The 22,023-nt window shown below is 33.9% G+C and overlaps 1 pseudogene; it reads right to left on the bottom strand.

The window, feature by feature from the left end:
- Positions 1-422: 422 nt before the first annotated feature.
- LOC123246620 overlaps positions 423-22,023 on the bottom strand; it is a 34,733-nt pseudogene continuing 13,132 nt past the window's right edge.

Raw genomic sequence — 22,023 nt, 5'->3', positions numbered from 1 at the left:
ATCTAAATGTCAACAAAACAGATGCAACTTTTTTTGAAATTAGATTGGTATTCAGTTAACAGAACAACAATTATTTCAAATGCTGCATCAAAGACAAATCAAGATGAAAATGAACTACATCCCATATATAACTAATTTGTGCTGTGCACCAACAATAAGCTGCTTTAAATTTCCATGCCAATTTACAGCTCTCATACTGTACCAGGCAAGGTGAGTGGCTATTGAAAATACCACTGAAGGACAGGGCTAACTAAAGACACAATTGGTGGTGTGTTAACTATACAAAAAAAAAGACACTGTACAGTTTAAAAACAAATCTTACACAGCCTTACAATTCAATTTTTTTCTTTAACAGTAGCGAGTTACATACAGGGAGGGTAAATGTTTTTTTCAGACAAGGAAAAAACTGCTCTAGAATACACTTATTTATTGTCATCATCATCTTCCTCCTCCTCCTTTTCTTCTTCATCCTTCTCATCTTCTTCATCTTCCTCATCTTCTTCTTCCTCCTCCTTTTTCTTGCTCTTCTCGGCTTTGACATCTCCTCCCTTTTTATCCACATCAGATTTTCCTTTAGCTCAGTATGCAACAGTATCCTTTTCATACTTTTCTGCCAGTTTAGCTGCCTTCTTTTCATAAGGTTGTTTGTCATCTACAGCAGTATTATTCCACATTTCTCCCAATTTTTTTTTGATCACGTCTCCAATGGAAGGACCAGGATGCTCCTCTTTGATTTTTGGATGATACTCAGAACAGAATAAGAAAAATGCCGAAGGAGGTCTTTTCAGTGCCTTGGGATTCTTAAACTTTTTTTTCTGTTTCTCCTTTAGGTTGTATGTAGGTTTTCATTTCTCTTTCATAATGAACCTCATCAGCTTTTGCCATATTCTCACAGTTTCCTTTCTCTTTAACAGATATTGTCTTTCACCTTTCTGAGCATTTTTAAAGAAAATTCTGAGAAGTTCACAGAAGTGTCTGGGTGCTTGTTCTTGTGTTCCTCCTGGCAGATTTGCATGAAGAAGGCATATGAAGACATTTTACCAATCAGCTTCTTAGGATCACCTTAGGATCAATTAAAAATTGCCCATTTTTAATTACTTTCCCTCATGCTGTCTCTATGGAGCTCAATGTACTGCAATAGCTCTGAGAGCATGAGTCAAATGCCAATCATTCATTTTATTTTAAAATTTTATTTGATTTTTAAAATATTACTGAGTTTAAATACCACAAAGAACATTTCCATATATGAAGCAAAATATTAAAAAATGTAATTGTATAAAAAGTCATAAACTATACATATAATTTGCTTTAATTGTCTTAATTCTATACTTTCATTACAAAATTGTCTTGATTGGCATGTTTTGGGGTGAATTTCCTTATATTCCTTTTTGTGAATTTAAAATATTATAATGACCTTGTAAGGCACCATTATTACTAATCACACCTACTGCTACTTCCCAATTAAAAACACAAAGTGAGGAGGGCCTATACCATAAGGAAAATGATTCCATATCATGTTCAAAAATTAAAGTTCTTTTCTCCATCTTGAGTCTACCCCTTTTGTCTAGAAGAGAATTATGTCTCCAGAATATCTAGAGACATGGAAGTTCAATTTTATCTAATGGTTTCAATGATGTTTCTCTTTACATTATTGTGCTGGTTTAAATTTTGCTCATTTCATTCTGCATCTACCCAGGATTTGATGATATCAACTTATTTTTCCTTTCTAGATTTATCTGGGTCATATGCCTATATTTCAAACTTGCTACTCAGCTCTATTCTTTCTATCATTTAAAAAAATCCTTCAACTTCATTACATATATTTTTCCATATATGATTATACTAAGTTTTGCAGAGTGGATTATTCTTAGTTGTAGTTGGATCTCTATTGCCTTTCTAAAATTTTATTCTGAGATACCTCTCATATTTCAAACTGCCAAGTCTTGTGTGATCTTGATTATAAGTCTTTGGTACTTTGGTATTTGGAATTGCTTCCTCCTGGATTTTTGAAATATTTTCTCTTTGATATGGGAGCTCTGAATTTTGATTAATAGTCCTAGGAATTTTCATTTGTTGATTTTTTTCAGGAAGAGATCTACGAATTCTTATAATCTTTACTATGCTCTCTGGACCTAATAAATCTGACCTGTTTCCATTTATAATTTCTTGAAACATAACATCCAAACTTTTTATTCTATCAATGTTTTCAGGAATCATAATATTTTTTTGTATTATCTTTCCTTGATCAATTTTCTAAATCAGTGTTGACAGCTCTTTTTTTCTTCTTCTGGTTTTTCAATCTTTTAATTTTATTCTAATCTTTCTTCCTATCTCATTGATTTCTATTTGATCTATTCTTGTTTTAATGGAGTCTACTGCTTGGGTAAGGTTTATTACTTTCTCTTCTAAGCTCTTTATCCTACTTCCAATTTTCTCCCTCCCCATGCCATTTATTTCATTTTCTTCCCCTTTTATCTTTATTTACTTCTCTTAAAAAATCAAAATTTTAATTTTAATATTTTCCAGATTACATGTCAATACAAATTTCAATATTCATATTCTGTTATTTTGCAATCCATGTTCTCTCTTTTTTCCCCTTCTTCCCCAAAAAGGCAGGTAATATGATATAGGTTGCATACATATCACATAATGCATATTTCCAATTTTATCATGTCATAAAAGGAGATCCATATCTCTTTCACTAGAGAAAAATCATGAAGAAAATAAAATAAAGAAATATCAATTTCATCTGACACTCAGATTAAGTTTGTTTCTTATATAGCAGTGGAAATCCTTTTTTTTGGCATGATTCTCTTGCAGTTGTCCTGCATTCTTGCCTTGTAGATAAAAACTAAGTTATGAGTTTATCATCATATATATTTTGTTGTTACTGTGAACAACATTCTCTTGGTTCTGCTCACTTCACTTTCCATCATTGCATTTTTGGCTTTTCAGGTTTTGGGGGATATCTTGTTTGTCATTTCTTATGGCAAAGTAGTATCCCCTTACTAGCATATACCACAACTTGATTAGCCGTTCTGCTAAATGAAGGACATCCATTCAGTTCCCAATTCTTTATCACAACCCAAAAAAAACTGATATAAGTTTTTCGTGTATATCTATTCTTTTCCCCTATATTTAATTTCTTTTGGATATAGAGCTGGTAGTGGTATTTCTGGGACAAAGGGTATTCACAGTTTATGACCCATTGAGCATGGTTCCAAATTGCTCTCCTGAATTGTTACTTCATTTCATAACTCTGCCAAAAGTATATTATTGTACCAGTTTTTCTATATCTCTTCCAATATTTATGATTTTCCCTTTTTTGACATGCTAACCAGTCCAATGAGTGTGAGGTGGTACTTAGGGGGTAGTTTTAATTTGCTTTTCTCTAGTCAATAGTGATTTGGAGCATTTTTATCATATGACTAAAGATAATTTTAATTTCTTCATCTGAGAATTGCCTGTTTATATCCTTTCTCCATTTGTTCAATAGGAAGATGGTTTGCATTCTTATAAATTTGACTCAATTATCTTTATTTCTGAGAAATGAATCCTCTACCAGATCTTCCTTTATTTCTTCTAGGAATTCAACTCCTTTGAATCTTTTTTATAGTTGTTATGGAGTTGCTTGCTCGTTCTTTTGGAGTTTCTCTATGTTTGTTACAGGCTGATGTTTTCATCTTTAATTTGTTCATATCTCCAGGATTAGTTCCTGAACTCAGGCTTTGTTCTATATCTTCTATGAGGCTGAGATTCTGGGTGTTTTGGCTGACCATCATAGCTCTTGCCTTAATTCCCATGAGTTCTTATAGTTACATTCACATGGTGGTGTTAAAATCCACTTTGAATCTTTGAGGTTCAAAGCTGGACCTTCAGGAAACTCTCTGGTATCTCAAAACCTTGCTACTAACCTCAGAGATCCTTTTGGTTTGAAGGTTTGGGTGTCTACTATCTCTGCATTCTCACACTTCCAAGCTCTCTACCCTAGTGCTTTTTCAATGGAAAATAAAAAGCATTCTTGACGCTTTGCTTTTGTAAGCTTCATTATACTTGTGCCTCCCTTTATTATACTATAGTAAATCAGGATATTTATCCTGATTTAATTGCCCTGGCTCTTCTCCACATACACAGAAACATATTTTTCTGCTGCCTTCTTTTCCTCTCATTTTTCTTGGATTTCACATCCCACAAAGATATAGACATCTTTGAAATAAGAATAGTAAAATGCAAATGTTAAAGAAATAGATTAAAAATAAAGAAAAACAACACTTGTGTTGTTTTGGGATCATGTTTCCTCCCCAACAAAAACATGATTTCTTTGATGATAAGAACTGCCTTTTTTACTTTCTTTGTATCCCCAATGCTTAGTATAATGCCTATTATTAGGTAAGCACTTGAGCCAAGATGGTCAAACAGAAGCAAAGAAAGCTCAAACCATGCTAATTCTCTCCAATCGACCTTAAAATAACGTTTCAGAAACAGGACGAGAGTAACAAAATCAGGGAATAGAGTTAAACAACTTTCCTGCAGAAAACAACTTGAAAGGTAGGCAGAGAGGGTCTGGTTCACTGGGGCGAGAGAGGGCAAGACCTTAGCAATACCCACCAAGGAGTACTGGTTTAGGCCAAAAGTAAGTCCCCTTTACCCTAACCCCACCTATTGTGCCATGTTCTGAACCTGGACCCAAGCCAATGTCGAGACCCCCGGAACCTGCCAAAGCCAAAAGGATTACAATCCCAAATACAGCTCTTAAAGTTGCAAGCCTCAGCCCAACACAGCAATAAGGCCCCAAGTCCTAGCCCAGTGTATTCCACTATATGTCTGACTGGTGTAGGCCCAGAAGGAAGGTCTGAGCCTCTGAATAAGTTTAAACCAAGGTCTTTGGGCCCATTGCAAGATAGTTGGCAAGGTGCATAGTTGTTGAGCCCAAGGGGAGGCCCAAAGTCCTTGTTCAAGATTCCAGTGAGGTCCAATATCCAAGTGAAAGACAGTCTACTTGGTACTCCTGGCTAGTGTAAGCCCAGTGTAGGGCCTGAGCACTAGCTAAAGCAATCTACAGCACCTTGTCTGTGTAAATTCAGAGAGGGGCCCTGAGAGCCTTCCCAAGCTCAAAGAAAGGCTATAAGCCCCAGTGGAAGGTTGTCCACAGTGTGCCTGATATGAAATAGCCCAAAGTCATGCCCAAAGTTTTTACCAAGGCAAAGGCTAAACCTTGAGCTCAAGACAGGGTATCTCACAATACTCTGAGCTCTGTAAGCCACCAGCAGTCCCAGGGAGGGGGAGCTGGCTTTCAGATATCCAAGGTCATAGGCCATTATACCACCTAGGAAGAAATGAAACTTGCAAAACGTCAGAAATAGAGCTAAGGGCAGCAGCAAGTTAAAACTTAAGTATAAGAAGATGTCCTCTCCAACTTGAGAACAGAGAGCCTATCTTTAAGATAAAAGTAAAACTCAAGAAAAAGGTTTGAAAAATAAGCAAACATCAAAAACAAAGAAACACAAAAACACAAAAACAAAAACACCTAACAATAGAAAATGTTTATGGAGAAAAAGAAGAGTAAGATAAAGACTCAGAAGGAAACAGTGAAAGCAAAATGGGTACATGTAGAACTTCAAAGAAAAATACTCTAGGAATTCTGGGAAGATGGCGGCTTAGAAGAAGCAATTCTTAAGATCTCCACACCCTTTCCACACTGAGATAGAAAACAAAGAGCTTTGAGAAGAAAGAGGACCAAATCTAACAATAGGACAGAGCAGGGCGATCCCACTGATAGACAGCTCAAGAGGTACACCAAGAAAAAGGCTTAAATTCTTGAACTGTTTGGTATGAGGGTATAGAAGGGGAATCTCTGGACCCCTCCTCCATGGACTGTGTGGAGTCTCCAACAGCCTCTGAAATCTCCAGACAGGCAAAAACACCAGCCTAGAGAGAGGGCCTTGCTGGCTCCAGACTAAAGGAGTTGAACACAGACACCAGGGAGGTGGCTAGAGGAGAAAGGCAGAGAAACACATCAAAAATGCTTGGAAGATGGTGGCTTGGATGGAGCAAAACTTCAGACCTACATTTACCACACCAAGACAGAGAACAAAGTTCTTTGAGAGGAAAGAAACACAAAAGTAATAGCAGGACAGAGCAGGGGGACCTTACTGCTGGATAGCTCAGTGAAAACACTCCATCTTTCCCATACTTTTTTCACTTAAGATTTTAGCCTTAGGGCACATTAAGCACTATGGACTAACCCAGTCCTGGCTTAATCCCATCAATTAGATAAACAAGAAGTTTTCAGAAGGCAGGGAAACTCCAACATCCCTCCACTATAGACTGCAAAGAAAGTAAATAAAAACCTCTATTGCCAGCTGAGGGAAGATCTTTCATCAAAGCTCATTAAATCCATCTGCTTAGCCAAGCAGAACAAAGAAGGAAAAAATATGAGTAAACAACAGAAAAAAGGAAAAGAAATTACAATAGACAGCTTCTTTCAAGGAAGTGAAAAAAGAGCAAATGAAATAGATCAAGAAGCTCCAGCAATTTGAACACAAGCTTTGGAAGAACTCAAAATTCAATTAACTCAAGATTTTTAGGAACTCAAAAAGCAATCAAAAGAGACTGAATACAATTTGAAAAAGCAAATACTTGAATTAAAACAAGAAAATAGTTCTTAAAAAGACAAAATTTACCAGTTTGAAAATGAAACAAAGGAAAAAAAGACGATCTACAAAGAAAATCAGACCAAAAGGAGAAGGATGACCAAAAATCCAGGGATGAAATTCAGTTTTTAAAAAATAGAACTCAACCACTAGAAGCAAATGACTTCACAAGGCAGCAAGAATATATAAAACAAATATATAAAACAAAAAAAATCAAAAAAATGAAAAATTTGAGGTGAATATGAAACACCTCATTGACACAACCAAAGAACAATTTAAGAATTATTGGTCTACCAGAACATCATGACAAAAGAAAAAACCTGGATATCATGTTATAGGAAATAAGCAAAGAAAATTGCCCTGACATTTTTGACCAAGAGGGAAAAGTAGAAATTGTAAGAATCCACAGATTACCTCTTACATTTAATCCACAACTGACAACTTCCAGGAATATTATAGGCAAATTTAAAAATGACCAGATCAAGGAAAAATTATTACAAGCTGCTAAGAAATAATTCAGATACCAGGGAACTATAGTTATTATAACACAGGATCCAGAAAGGATTCCAGAAAGCAAGAGAATTGGATATACTACCAAGAATCAACTATCCAGCAAAACTGACTATATTCTTGCAGGGGAAAGTATGGTCATTCACTAAAACTGAAGACTTCTAAGCATTCATAAAGAAAAAACTGGACTTAAACAGAAAGTTTGCTTTCCAAACAGAGAACTCAAAAAAATCACCACAAAGTAATTAAGAAAGTGGGAGAAAAAAACCAAAACAACAAAAAAAAACTTTTCTTCAAGGGACCCAATAAGTTCAATTGATTGATATCCCTAGAAGAAAAGAAGATATTGGTAAATATTAAAAATTATTATTATCAACAGGGTAACTAGAAGAAATTTACTGAGAGGGAACAGTGACAAACTGTATAGGATGAAATTTCAAGAGATATACATATATATAAAACTAGAGGGAAAAAATGAAATAATATTAAGAGAAATGGGAAAACAGACAAAATGAAGTAAATTGATATTCCATAAAGAAGCACATGGGGCAAACAGGGGAGAAGACCAGTACACTGGAAGGGTAAAGTGTTTGGAGGGAGGAAATATTTAATTCTTAAGTGAACTGAAATTAACTTAAAGAGGGAAGAACAATCAGATCCATTGGGGAAAAGAACTGATTCATGCCCTAGAGAACTAAGGGCCTGGTGGGGAGTGAAGCAATACTAGGGCAGGAGAGGGGAGGGTGGGGAGTTTTTAAAAGACCCTAAAGAATAATAAGAGGGGAATAAGAAGGGAGGGGAGAGAAAGGGAAGTGCAGTAAGGAATGGGATTAGGGGAACTTATTAAAAACAAAACTCTGGTATAGAAGAAAATAGTGAAAGAAGAAAGGACAGGACAAGAAGAGTGAATCAAAATGTCTGGGAATACACAGTTGATAATTATAACTCTGAATGTGAATGGGATAAATTCATCCATAAAACAGAAGCAAACAGCAGAGTGGATTAGAAACCAAAATCCTACCATATGTTGTCTTCAAGAAACAGGAAAACGTACATAGGGTAAAAATAAAAGGCTGGACCAATGGGCTTCAACTGAGAAAAAGAAGGCAGAAATCAAATATTTGCCACTTCTTTTACAAAAAAAAATTAGGGGATATTCCCATTTTTTCACAACAACTTTCTCTCTCTCTCTTTCTCTCTCTCTCTCTCTCTCTCTCTCTCTCTCTCTCTCTCTCTCTCTCTCTCTCTTTCTCTCTCTCTCTCTCTCTCTCTCTCTCTCCATATATATATATATATATATATATATATATATATGTACATAAAACAAATGCATTTAAACAAAAAAAAAGGTGAGTTTAACAAAATAAATGGATTTTAACAAGACAAATGAATTTAAAACCAGATGAATGAATTTAAAAACCCACAAAGTTCAAAAGTTTTCACATTCGGTTGCTCTCTTAGGCTCCTGGGTCAGCTTGAGTTCTCCATGTGATCTCCATGGGCATCTCCATTTGGATTCCAGGAGGTAGTAAATCTCTTTTCCTAAAATAACTTAAACTCTTCATATGAAATAAAAATTCATTCCCCCCCCCTGAGGAGGATAGAAAGAAACATTGAAATCAGAGAAGGATATAAGGCTGAAGCAAGTGGAATATGAATCACTGCCAATCAAATTCATCAGGAAAATTAGCACAAAAAAGGCCAAATGACTATTGGATGAAAAATTCTAAGCATCCAATTTTAAATTTTATATGAAAAAAATTCTAAATAAGAAAAAAAAGATAATCACATTAGGTCTTTTAATAATGTCCAATTAAATTAATCCATGTCCAACATCATGTACCAACTTAGGAGCCAGAACCACAATCAACCACCATAGATGTATAAATGCACTTCCTCTTAGCTTAGCCAACTCCAACATTTTTTTCTCTGGATGTGGATAACATTCTTTTTTCTAAGTCACTCAGAGTGTTCTGGGTCATAAAAATTACCCTCATATTATTGAAGAAAAGGATAAAATAGAATCCATAGATCACCTTCTGAAATAAATCATTGCAACCAAGATTAGAAAGGAAACAGCAAACTGGAAAAATTTTATAAAATAGTTTCTCTAATAAAGGTCTAATTTCTAAAATTTATATAGAGATCTAAGTCAATTTTATAAGAATAAAACTTATTCCCCATTTACCAAATGATGAAAGGATATGAACAGTTTTCAGATTAAGAAATCAAAGTTTTCAATAACTATATGAAAAAATGTTTCAACTTGTTTTTGATTAGTGAAATAAAAAATAAACAACTCTGAGGCAGCACCTCATATCTATTAGAATGGTTGATATGATAGTTAAGGAAAGGGATAGTTAAGAAAAATAAATGTTGGAGGAGATTCGTGGTAAAATTAGAACACTAATGCATTATTGGCAGTTGTAAAATGATGCAACCATCCTGGAGAGCAATTTGGAACTATGATCAAAGGATGATAAGTCTTTGCATACCCTTTGATCATATAATACCACTACCGTGTGTGTATACTAAAGAAACCATAAAAAAGGAGAAATGGCCTACTTGTATAAGAATATTTTGTGGTGTTAAAAATTTGTAAATTGAGGAATTGCCAGCAATTGAAGAATGTTGGGACAAATTTTATTGGTGATTGAATGCTATTGTGCTATAAGAAATGATAAACAGGATGACTCCAAAAGAAATCGGAAAGACCTACTCAAAAAGATACAGAGCAAAATAAGTAGAACCAGGAGATCACCGTACACAGTAACACAGTATTTGAGATGATCAGCTATGAAAGATTCCAGTGCTCTCAGCAATATTATGATCTGGGACAATTCTCAAAGATTTAGGACAAAGAATGCTATCTACCTCCAAAGAAAGAACTGTTACAGGAGTTGAATGCAGACCAAAGCATACTGTCTTTCATATTAGTTTATTTATGGCTTTATTTTGGAGTTTTTGTTTAAATGAGTATTCTATTACAACAATGACAAATACGGAACTATGCTTTGTATAATACATGTATAACACAGATCAAATGTCTAATTGTCTTTGAGAGGGGGGAGGGAAGTGAGAGAAGGAGAAAATTTGAATCTTGTAATTTCAGAAAATGTTGAAAATTATTATCATATAGAATAATGAAAATAAAGTATTTTGAATAAAGAAAAAAAATTAAATAGGCCATACATTTTGAGAAATGAAGGTGTTGGGGAAGGGATGAGATGTATATGAGAAAAAGAAATCTAAATAATGTTATAGTTCTACATGGCAACAGTTTTTATAACTGACTCCATAAGAAAAGAAGTTAAAACTTGTAAATAAAAGTTTAAAAAAATAAAAAAATAACATGAGCATTTAATTAATGTTTCTAGATTAACTGACTATTTGTTGTCTTATTATATTCCACTTATCAATTAGATTTTCCAACTCCATAGTCTTTAGAGTAGGGAAGAGAAGGGAAAAGAAACATACATACATCTATTAATTTCCAATTATTTGGCTTATCACTCTTTAAGGAACTTTTATCTAAGTTGATTCTCATAACAACCCTGGGGCATAGGTGCTATTATGATTTCTATTTACAATTGAGGAAACAGTCAGACAGAAGTTAAGTGGTTTGTCCAGGATCACATGGGTGGTAACAATCTAAAGCCAGATGTGAAGTCTTGTCTTCTTCGCTCTAGGCTTAACACTATCCATTGCTCCAAACTACCTGCCTCTAATTACAATTGGCATGTAATAAATGCATATTAAAATTACTATTCCACATTCCATTGATCACTGATGTGTAGGATTCAATTAATTCAATGATATTTATTAAATACTTTCAATAAGCAAGGTAATATGCTAGCAGAGTATCCGAAATTGAATAAGATCTCCTAAATGTAGAACCTCCTTTGATGAGCTATTATTTTTCATTTGTTCCATTATGTTTTACTCTTCATGACACCATGAACTGTATCCCTACAGAACTTTTTTATCTTCCACTATCTCCTGAAATCTGTCCAAGTTCATTTTTACTGCTTCTATAATATTATTTATCCATCTCATCTTCTGTTGTCCCCTTCTCCTTTAACTTTCAATCTTTCCTAACAACAGGGTCTTTTCCAATGAGTCTTTGACTTCTCATTATGTGGCTAAAGTATTTAAGGTACAGCTTGAGCATTTGACCTTCCAAAGAATAATCTGAATTAATTTCTTATAGTGTTGCCTGATGTGATCTCTTTACTGTCCAAGGGACTCTCAAACATTTTCTCCAGCACCACAACTTGAAAGCACTTATTTTTTTAGTGCTGAACTTTTCTTATAATTCACCTTTCACAGTCATACATTGCTACTGGGAAAAAACAACATAGCTTTGGCTATATGTACCTTTTTCATCAAGGTGATGCTTCTGTTTTATAGTTTATTGTCCATATTTTCCAGGGATTTCCTTCTAAGGAGTAAGCATCTTTTAAATTTATTGCTGTAGTCACCATTTGCAATGATCTTTGAACACAAGAATATAAAATCTGACACTGTTTCTATTTTTCTCCCTCTTTTTTCCAGGAAATGATGGGACCAGTTGTGAGAATCTTCTTGTTTTTTTTTCATTAATATTAAAATTCAAGCCAACATCTACACTTTTCCCCACCCTCATCAATAGGCTCCTTAATTCTTTTTTACTTTCTTCCATCAGTGTCAAATCTTCTGAATGTCAGAAAAATTGATATTTCTCCTGGCAACATTAATTTCAGCTTTTGACTCATTCAGTCTGGCATTGTATACATAATGCACTCTGTATATAAGTTAAATAAATATGGTGAAAATATACAGCCCTGCCATTTTCTTTTTCAAATTTTAAACCAGTCAGTTGTTTTGTTTTTGATTCTTTTGCTTCTTGATTCTTATGCAGGTTCCTAAGAAGACAAGTAAAATAATCGGGTTCTTCCATCTCTTTGAGGACTTGGCTAATTTTGTGATTTACACAGTCAAAAGTTTTAGTAAAGTCAGAATTTTTTTCTGGAACTCCTTTGATTTCTTTCTAATTCAGCAAATGTTAGCAAATTGGCCGCTAGTTCCTCTGTCTCTTCAAAAATCAGCCTGTTCTTGTGATTCTCAGTTTAAATACTGCTGAAGCCCTCCTTGCAAAATCTTAAGCATAACCTTGTTGGCATGTGAGATGAGCATGATTGTTTGGTAATTTGAATATTCTTTGGATCAGCTGACAGAAATGCAAATTACTGTAATGTAATCTAGAAAGTAGTAAGTGTACAAGATATATGTATATAAAGAGAGAGATGCTCAATTCCTTTTAAAGGGGTAAAGCAAAATTTAGTGAAGGAGGGAAAATTTGTAGTGGGTCTTAAATAATTGTCATGGTTCTTAAAAAACAACAATAATCATTACCAACATATAATTGAAATGGAGACATTGAAAAAATATTGTATAGAAAATCTATAGTGTTTGGCAACTATTAGTTATGGGGTAAAAGAGAAAACAAAGAGTTAAAGATTACTGTTCAAGAGAGTAAATAAAATAATGGAAATAGCACCTACAGATATTGAGAAATTAAGATAAGAGATAATAATTACAAGAGAAAGATTTGTGGCTAGTCATGTTGACATTGAGGTGATAGCAGGCAGGATATGTACAGTCTGGTTTATACATCCATCAAAAAAGTAATTATTTTACTTTTCAATATGCAAAGGCTAACATTAGAAAGCTGAAGAAATTATTGACAAATGAGTTTTAAAACCTTGCAATTTCTTAATTTACCTTTTCCTGACCATTCTAGTATTTGCTCATTTTTTAAATGCTTCATCCTCTTGCCATTTAGCTGTGTTATTGTTTTCTTTGGTTCTCTCTGTTCTTGCCCCTAGTGAACTGTCTCTTCTAGATCTGCTTTTTTAAATCACTGTTACTCTATCTTGATTTCTTGAATAAATAATTTCGAATTGGAATTTTGGAATCCTTGTACAATGTGGTATTCCACTGGCATTTGAAATTCTCAGTTAAACAGAATTTGTTACTAAGTAGGCACAATCCCCTCCTTATTCTTCCAGTGTATAAAATAAGCAAGTTTTCACTTTAATAACATCAACAGTAGCATCTTTGATTATCAACAACAATATATTTAAAGATATAGATGGCTTTCTGATTTAATGCTTGATTCAATTTCCTCTGTAACTCAGGAGGGAGTTGTTTGAGAGATCCCAATTAGGCATGATTTGAATTAATTGGAGCAACATAATGTACACACTGCTCTGCATTACCAATTAAGTTAGGAAGAGGTACAAGGTATTGTGCTGACAGCCACATCTTTATTGGGCTAATAGTCATTATTTACGTATCATCAATTCTTTATCTAATGTCAAGTGTTTTATCTCCCTGGCACACAAATGTACAATAATATATAAAAGAATAAAGAAAGAGATGTTTTCATGCTGTAGAGGATGGAAGTGTGAGAGTAATTAGTATATGCTTTTGAAATACCTTCACATAACTATATTTTTGGTGACTTATTTTTTTGACCACTTTCAATCCAACTTGAAATGAAGAGTTTTATTTTAACTCTAGGTTTTGCTTGAAAGGATCATATGCAGGATGATGGAGTACTTGCTAATTTTTCTTAGGAATCAAAGGGAAGGATACATTTCTTTTAAGAGATACACATAAACAAACCAGCAAACAATCCAGTAAGCAAACAAAAAACAAAGACACTAAGGGGAAAGAATCACTGAGAATTTTAGACAGATAATTATTTATGTTTATCTATATATTATTTTCAAATAAACTACTCTATTCAGAGGATAGCTTAAAGCCATGAGTGACCCTGTACTCTCAAAATTATAACTCATAATACCTTTAAATCTTCAGTTTCTCAACAATGATGAATAGAAATATAGTAAACATTTTTGATAAAAAAGGTTAAATTTGGAAAGCTGGCCTACTGTAGACCTACTCTGTGCCAGTGTCAAGGATGAGGTACAATAAGCTTGTGTTTTTTATATTGATTATGGTCATTACTAAGTGTTCCATCACCTAGAACAAATCCATTTGTAGTTTGAGCAGAGAAAGGGAGAAGCAAGGAGACCCATGGCTGTTGCTAGGAAGGCTAGTATCTGAAGACATTATCACTAATTGTGCCATTAATTCTGGTCATTTTGTGTGGCTTTGATTTCCTGGCTAGGAGACACACTGAGTATGGTTGAATTCTCATGGTTGCAGGGTTGGAAAATTTTTGATGATCGATATCCATGGAGGTAGGCATCGTATGGTTGAGCCAAAGCAGAATAGAGGACAATGAAGTAGAATCGCTTAGGGAAAGAAACACCTATTAAAGGTGCTATTATTATCTCCACTTTTTAGTTGAGAAAATTGGGATACCACTCTCCCAGATATCAGATATTTGAGACAAAACCTTGACTCTCGACCTTAGTTATGGTTCTAATAATACAATGAGCTAAAAATGGGAGGAGAGACCTTTTTCAAAGAGACAGAGAGGGAGGATAGATAAAGTATAAATATGAATAGATATAGATCTGTCAGCTACTCCTTTTAGGAGGACTATACTCAGCTAAATAAACTATTTAGGTGCTTTTTTTCCTTTTTCAATGAATTGGCCATTTGTTTTTTTGGCAATTGTGCAGACTCTGTTCCCATTTAATCTGAATGCAGAGTCTTAATTCTAAAAGGAGTCGATGCTTTCCTATGTCCCAGGAGCTATTATGTTTTCATTACAAGTACTTTTCTAAGGCAAGTACCCAAACTAATGAAGCCTAATTTCCTATGGATTATAAGAGAGAACAGATAAGATATAGCTGATGTTGGGTAAAGAACTTCTGAACATGGCACATTTATTCTGTTAAATTATCCATGGCTTCATGAGGAGATGATTAGAGGACAGAGGGAACCTACAGTACTCAGTTTTCTCCTCATAGGCCCCTCTTATATGGAAAAATAGAGCAGATGACTTCACTATCAAGTTATGCTAATAGTGCTGCTAACAATCAACATTTTGCTACCCAAGAAACACAAAGAATAAGTAAAATGATCCCTAAATGACTTTCCCCATGTATTTTCAAGCTACAAAAAATGCAGTGCGGTAAAGCAATTGGAAATTGCCTTGTACCATTTCTATTTGAGGCCAATCCATTGAATAATAAAGATACAGTAATGTACATGCGTGTGTTCTCCAAAAGCATATGCCATAAACCTAACAGGGCATGGTCTGCATCCTTATCGGTGGAAAATCAATTGTCAATTTACTGAAAAAAATCAGTTATTTCAGAGAATGTTTTGTGTTACAATCACTGTCTTAAAAAGCATATTATTGCTATCATAAAACATTAAAGGTAGTTTATAACTGGAGAGAAAAAAGTCCCTTTAAAATCCCTCATTGCTACAATTCACAAGCTATTACTACTATTCACAACTCGTTTGTTAGAGCCTAAACCGCCCTCAGCTTTGCCTTGGGCCATTAACTAACAAACCAATCATTAACTGCTAGTAATGACCATTTTTCCCAGGGATTATTGCTTAATTGAACTCTTGTGCAGTGCCCATTATTTTCTATGGATGTCACAATGACTGTTCTTTGCTACAATTTTTTTCTTGGAATATAAGCACCTCCAGAAATAAACAAGATGAGTGTTGGAGAATTAAATCGTTCACTGTACACACTATTTAAAATACATTACTTTAATGAACAGCTTTGATGTTTCAAAGGAACTTTTTCATCTTTTTTTTTTAATTCTCCAGAGCGCATCCATCAAGTAACTGGGATGCAGAATTAATGTGTATTTCTTTGCAGTAATGTATACCATGTCAAGACATTATATTAGTAAGCCATGTTATATATTCATTTGGGTAAGACACATTTGATTATTAGCATTCTGTTCTTCAGCAACAAGGCACATGTGCTGTCTGTTGCCATGGCAATAAATTAGAAAGGATAACCTGACTACTTATCAATTTTTATTAATGCAATCATCCTACCTGCTTAACCCATAAGTAACAATAGCACACTTAAACCACACCAATAAAACACTGTAACTCTAGGGGTGCAAGTTAAAGTAATAAGAGAGGAATCACTAGCATAAAATGGCTGAGTTATGTGACATGTTGCTGATGGGCTCCATTAATATTACAGGATAAAGGATGTTACCCTTTCACAGGACTTTAACAGTGGAATTATCATCAACTAACATTTACTGAAGAGAGGAGAGGCATGTAAAGAAAGGAGACGATGAGAGGGAGATAATGAAATATAATTGCCCTCCTGCTGTGTTTGGAAGAGTTTATAGGTGCATATGTTAAACTGCAGAAATGAGGGAATCCAAATCCAGCATTAACCAAACAATCAGGAGCTCTATACAATATTTGAAACCTTATTCATTTGAACACCATTAAATGGGAGATTTGTGAATGCTCTGACTGTGCTAGGAAGATTTTTGCCTTTGACTTCTCTTACAGGAAAGCACTCACTAAGCAAATTGGTACAGAACAAGGTGAATGAGGGGCATATTTGCTTCCAATGTTTAATTTATGTCTCCCCAACTCCCTGCATCCTTTTAAGGACCATAACACATTGCTTCTATCAAAGACAAAAAATATATAAAATGTCATGTTCTCCATTAATGTTTTATTCTTCAGTATCTTACAATTGCTCCAGATTTTTCAAAGGGTTCATCTTTGTAACACAATTTCTGGCAGGTTCTGCTAAGCAACAAAAGTTTGAGTTTGAGCCTCAGGCAGTCGGCAACAAACATATATTAAGAGCTTACATGATGGGAGGCACTGTGCTAAGCACTAGGGATACAAATATCAGTAAAACAACACAAGCAAAAATTCAGATAAGTACATCTAGGCACAATAGGAATGGTGTATACCTTTGGGGAAAAAAAGCTCTGTTCAAGGACTAAGGAAAGACTACTGGTTCCCAGGGGAGAGAGAATGTCCCCTGGATGAGAATCCTGTGACTCTGGCTACAGAAGTCAAAAAGAACATCCATACTATTTAATATTGTACTAGAAATGCTAGTTATAGCAATTAGAGAAAAAGAAATTGAAGGAATTAGAATAGGCAATGATGAAACAAAGCTATCACTCTTTCCAGGTGATAAGGCACTCATGAGGAAAAAGGACTTCTACCACCATGGAAGGAACCAATTGAGTCTGAATGCATATTGAAGCATAAAATTCTTTATCTTATTTCCTCCTTGACTTTTTCTTTGGTGTAGGTGATGTATCTTATTTCACATGACGGACTTGGAACTACATATTTTATGTTAACATGTGAAACCTATATCATATTATCTACCATCTTGGGGAGGCAGGAGATAACACAGATTGTAAAGGGTCAGAAAACAATTATAAAAAATGTATTGATAAAATCTGGGGAAAAAATCAAAGTGCTTAACACAGTGCCTGACAAACAAAAGAAGAAAAAAGAAATGGAAGGGGGAAGTGAACACCAGGAGCATTCTATCAATACTTCAGTGATCTCAACTCTCCACTTCTGATGTCATCTCTAATAAGCCATAGGTTTAGGTTCATAATTAAGGAAGACATCTGAAAATAAAAAGTACAATCTGTACATATTTACCATTAAATATTTTTTGTTTCTTCTCATGTAAATCTTGTTTGCCCAAGTTGGATTATTTTAAGTATACTCTACCCAAGGTACAGCTATTTATAATGTTTATTTAGTTGCATTGATAATGAAAAATGACATATTATTAACAGTGCAGTGTAAATCAAAGATAGATGCTATTTTACAGTATTTTTTCCTGCATGTACAAAATTACTTCAGAGATCCATGGTGATTTCTAGAAGAAATTAATTTATAATGTTTATGGTTGAGTAATAAGTGAAAAATTGATCTTATAAAAATAATAAACCTTGTCTCAAATTATGAAAGAGAAATACATATTAATATCCTTACCTTGACACCAATGGAAAAAAACTACAATGAATGAATTTAAGAGCCACAAAGGCATCCCCTCATCCATCAATAACTCAATCTTTAAGCATTTTTAAATGTCCATTATATGCCAGGAATTGATCTAGGTGCTAGGTACATCCGTTTCAGAAGAAATTTACATTCTTAAAAACTTATATTTGGCAAGAAAAAGAAAATGTTGAGGGTGCCTTTCTATTACAAGTTTAGGATAGGCAAGGTCAGTGATGACTTTTATTTATACTTAGTTATAGTAGGGTAATATAGAATAGTAGGTAATATAGAAACATTTATACTTAGTTATAGTAGGGTAATAGGGAAAGGAGGGAGACAAAAGAAATACATAGCTCCAGCACTGAAAGGATTGAGGGACTAACAAGGTAAATATGAATGAAGAAAATGCAATACATGCTAAAACAGGTATCATCTTATTTATATCTGAATACATCAAGCAAGTCAAAATACTTAAAATGGTTAACAGGAATCAGATATTGATAGAATCTCAACAGTTCAGGGGAATCATAGATAGAAAATTTTGCCTATACTAATAATTTCACACTGTAACATCCTTGACCTCTATGAAGACATCTATTGAAGAAAAGCATACTACTTCATAAGGCTGCCTTATTTTACTTGTGGACATCTCAGATTATTCAGCAACAGCAATAAAAGCAAGCAGTTATTGCATATCAATGTTCCAAACTCTTTGTTAATCACTAAGGAAACAAACAAACAAAAACAAAAAAGGCAAAAATATGGCTGCTGCCCTAAGGATCTCACAATCTATTAGAAAATTAGTAGGAATTTCATTGATAGTTATTATAATATTTGTTCTAAGAAACTAGTGATCTGATCCTGTAGACACCAGACTTGAAGTTTGGTAATGAGTTTCTTCTTGTGTCTCCTCATGCTTCCTTCTTGCTTACATAATATTTCATATTTTGTTGTGTGTTGGTAATTGTCATATTCATTGCTTCCTGACTCTTCTTAAAACAGAATTTGTGATATATGGCTATAAGATTTGTGTGTTCTCAACAAGACTTTGGCATCTTTCTTTTTATCTTAAACTATATTCTTCAGTGTACTTTTTTGCCATCATCCCCTAAAGTACTGAAGTAATTGATTATTCATTTATTTAATTTAGTTTATTGACTTTACAGAATTTCCTTACAACTTTATTCAGAATGAATATTAGGTCCTATAGAATAGTTATTTACACTGTGGTTTTATTTAGAAATGATCATCATGAATATTGCAATCTGAGATAACTAAATAAATTATGAAATGATATTATTTGAAAGGTTTTGTAAAACCTGGGAAGATTTACATAAATTGTTGCAAAGTGAAATAAGTAGAACCAGAAGAAAATTGTACACAATAAGTGAGATAATATAAGGGGGATAAATTTTGAAAGATCTGACTACTATGAACAAGATAATGATCCAAGCAATTCCAAATTATCTATGAGGAAAAATAATATCTACTTGCAGAAGAAACCTAATAATTTTTTTATGTTTCATGATTTGTATTGTTTCTTTCAAACTGGTTAACATGATTTTCATGACTTCACATCTATAATTGATATTCATATTGCTTACTTTTTCAATGGGTGGGAGAGGAGCAGTGGTGAGAGGTAATTTGGAATGCAAAATCTTAAGAATGCAGTAAAATTAAGAAGGAAAAAGAAAAAAATAAGAGTTGTGTTGCTTGTTGCTTCCAGACCCTCCAAAAAAACAAACAAAAATCTAATATCATGAGTGCCTTCACAGGTCTTCAAGTAATGGCTATGAGCCATCTTTCCAGTAAGTTGAAACATTGTTTTGTCTTCTTATTCAATTTATAGGGAAAATGTCAATTTTGATCCAATGCCTTACTTATAATAGTATTCTAATTATTAGTCATTTGGACAATAAGCTCACATTTAGAACAGTAAAACCTAATTTAATATTCATATATAGTATTAAAACTTCTATTCTTTGGACCCCCACACTTACTGACCTATTGTTCATGACAGAAAAGGAGATATAGGTCCATTTAATATTTTTCTTTGTTAAAATTTATCCTCTCCAGATTATTCAACATATAGCATTTATGTTTATTTGTTTGTTTTACTCATGGTGTGCTTTCTATACTTAGCTAGGAAAAAATACAGCCTCTCATCCAGACAAAAGACATTTTAACACTATATATCTCTATCTCTATCTCTATCTCTATCTCTATCTCTATCTCTATCTNTAACACTATATATCTCTATCTCTATCTCTATCTCTATCTCTATCTCTATCTCTATCTCTATCTCTATCTCTATCTCTATCCCTGTCTCTGTCTCTGTCTCTATCTATCTATCTATCTATCTATCTATCTATCTATCTACCTATATTTATATATATCATCATGTGTATCTGTAAAATCAGGTCCCAAGATACAGCACAGACCATCACATACTACAATGGGTTACTGGTGTGGATAAAAAGGGAGGTGTGGGAGAGGTGCCTAGGCAAAGACAAGTAGTTGGTAGGGAAAGGATTTTTGTGCTTAAAGGAAAACCTGGTGCTGAATTCATCTAGGTATGAGCTTACTTCACCCTGACCAAGAGACATAAACTTCTTGAGAATGGTCAAGCTGGTCCACAAGATAAAAACTGGTTCTATGGTTTTTTTTATATATATTCCTTATTGCTGTACCTAAAAACCTCTTTCTGGCCAGATGTTACAACTCCTCCCAAATCCCCAAACATATCTGTGCAAAATAACTTAACAGTTACTAGTCACCCCTTGTAACTTGAAAAACCATAGAATATTCCAATCGCTTTATGCTTGCAGCTGTTCTGGTCTAAGAATTCTACTTCACTCCCTCTGAGATAGTATTCTTTAAGAGCCCTATGCTCAACCAGCTCCTCAAAAACTCCAGTTCTCTGGTTCTGTGTGCTACTTGGAATTGCAATTTCCTTGCCTCAATTAAAGACCCTTATTAATGAAGCTTTTGTTGTCTTTTATTTTAGCTAGACACTAGAATCAGTCCCTTCTCCTTGAGATTCTCACATTACTAAAATGGTTTAAATTTAAGTGAACAAGGCTCAGGAGTTTTATACAGAAAAAAGATTTTATGTCATTTAAAGTGAAAGGAGGAAGACACAAAAAGTGAGGAGGGAAGTTAGGAACAAGTGAGTTGGAAAACAAAAAAGAGATAAGGGGAAAAAAGCCTGGAGAGACAGGCTGGATATGACCTAAGGTCTCAAACAGATAAAACAGTAAGAAATAAAAAAAAATTTGATTAAGTAGCTAAACCAGCCCTCAGAGGAAATATTGGAAGTCTGAAAAGATGTCTTTAAAATATAAAGAAGACTAATGAACTGAACTCGTAATTAAAAATGAAAACAATGGAAACAGTGTACTAGTAAATCCCTAAAAATCACAAGAAAAACATCCTTGAAAATTAGAAGATAAATAGATATGATGTATCGAAAGGATTAACAAGCTAAATGGTGATTATTTAAAAAGACAAAAAAATGAAAAACCCTTAAATTAACCTGTTCAAAAGGTAGAAGAAAATCAAATTACCTAAATGAAAAAACAAAAATAAACAAAAAACCTATGATGAATTCATGACAAATTTCAATTTGATTAGTGCAAAAGAAATAAAAAATATAATCAATTCATGTGACAAAAGATGAAATGTATATTGGAAAGATTTATTCTTAATAATGAGCTTATTATTTCTAAAAGGGCTTTGCAACATTAGAGTTTTCCAGCTTCTTTTCTCATCCCTTTTCTGCCAATAGACCAAGGTATGTTCTTACATTCTTTGCCTTAAAGCAGCTTCTAAAACCTGATAAACTAAGATTGAGAATTGAAGATTCATCTTTTATAGTAAACAAATCAGGCTATGGTCAAATAGGTCTAGAGGGCAACAG

Source organism: Gracilinanus agilis, chromosome 4 (genome assembly GCF_016433145.1).
Source record: "Gracilinanus agilis isolate LMUSP501 chromosome 4, AgileGrace, whole genome shotgun sequence".
NCBI lineage: Eukaryota > Metazoa > Chordata > Mammalia > Didelphimorphia > Didelphidae > Gracilinanus > Gracilinanus agilis.
The sequence above is the reverse complement of the archived record's forward strand: the minus strand, read 5'-3'. Positions and strand labels throughout refer to the sequence as shown.